Here is a 1,880-nt window from a genome sequence, read left to right as displayed (position 1 = left end):
AGATTTATTTATTTATGCATATAGAGGTGGGCTACAGCCAGAGGTACAGGGGCTCACCAGAGAAAGAGTGAGAGGACTCACCAGAGAAAGAGTGGGGAGCAGAACAGGCAGATGGACAAGGTACACTGCTAAGGGGAGAACGGGGTGGGTCAGGAGAGGTCTGCAGCACCATGTGGATCAGCTTGGGGCAGGGATCAAACTCGCAGAGCTTGGCTTAGCTTCACAGCACTCCAACCCACTGCACCACCAGGGAGTCCCCAATTCCCTATATTTTATCTCACGTTTTCTAAACTTGATTTCAACTAATACAATAATATGTAACACTTTACGGAACTATGAAATGGATATGTTGAATGCACCTTATATAATATACACATTCTATGATATGCATTAACATAACCATGAATAGATATTTGAGCTATAAATGGATTGATGTTAAGTAAGTTTAGGTCTCCCAACTGCTACTGGAAGAGTTTACTTGAAGTTAACAGTAAATGATTTCCTCTAATTAAAAATTAAGACTAGGCTGCCAGCAGTTCAAGGGCAGGAAGAAAAGGATGAATAATTAGGATACAGTATTTTAGACAGCAAAAAATATTCTGTATACCTAAATGGTAGATACATGTCATTAGGTATCTGTCCAAACCAATAAAATACAAAGGTTGGACTCTGATGTAAACTATGGGCTTTGATAATTATTATTATGTATCAACAATAAATTGTGTATCAATACTGGCTCATCAGTTATAAAAAATGTACCTCATTGATGCAAGATATTAATAATTGGAAAGCTATGTGTGGAAATAAGGGGATTTATAGAAATTCTTCCTTCAACTCACATTTTTGTAGATCTAAAACTGCTCAAAAATCCCCTATCTTTAAAAATTAATAGATTTAGTATTTTATAGATGGTAAATAATTGTTCATAACTAAGAAAAATTTGCTGACTTCTCAATTTACCTCCAGTTAATATTAGTTTGGTTATGCATATCTAGAATATTGTGTTTATTCTAGAATATGCCTGTTTTTGTTTTTTATAGGCAAAATAAAAATACTACCTCTACAGTCTCATTTTGTTACTGCTACTGATAAAAAAATATTTGATTTGAAACTGATACTATATCTCAAATGGTAAAACACAGTTTATGTTTATAAAATATTGGTAGCTTATATATTTGAGAAAGTGTAATAACATATCTATAAAAAAATCTAGTAGCTTAATAAACCTCAGACCACTGTTTAAGTCTATACCTAAAGTTTACACCTAATAGAAAAGCACTTGCATTTTCATTCATTTTTTTTTAACTGAATGGAAGGCTAACTAATATGTAAGTACTTTGTAAGATATTAATTCAATTGTAATGCAACAGAATACCTGACAATTGAAAACACTAAACACACAAATATACTCAAATAAAAATTCTCTTTCTTCTCAGTATTCTCTAGCTTCTATGTCATCTATATTTGCTGCCAAAAATATTAACTGCTATATTAGCTATATTCTTTTCCTATTACTGGCTAACATGGCCATAACAGCCCAAAACTGCCAAAATTAAAATTAACAAGGAAATAACAGGTCCACATGTACTATTTTCATCAGTTTTAAACAACAGAAGTGCCCAAAAGAGCTTCTATCTTTTTTCTTAAGGTTTTAGCCATTCATGATTACAATCTTTGTTTTTTGGGAGGGGACCCTGGTTGGTGGCGCAAGTGGTTCAAGTACTGTACTATGAAGCTATCTGTAGCCACTGCACCATGACTTTGATCCCTGGCCAGGGAGGGGACCCACATGGCATGGCAGACCTCTCCTGTCTCATCTGCTCCCGCTACTCCCCTCAGTGGTGTATTTCAGTCAATCAGCCTGTTCTGCTCCCCACTCT

The sequence above is a fragment of the Condylura cristata genome, unplaced genomic scaffold, assembly GCF_000260355.1.
Source record: "Condylura cristata isolate star-nosed mole 26May11 unplaced genomic scaffold, ConCri1.0 scaffold00017, whole genome shotgun sequence".
Lineage (NCBI taxonomy): Eukaryota > Metazoa > Chordata > Mammalia > Eulipotyphla > Talpidae > Condylura > Condylura cristata.
Note: the sequence above shows the minus strand (reverse complement) of the source record.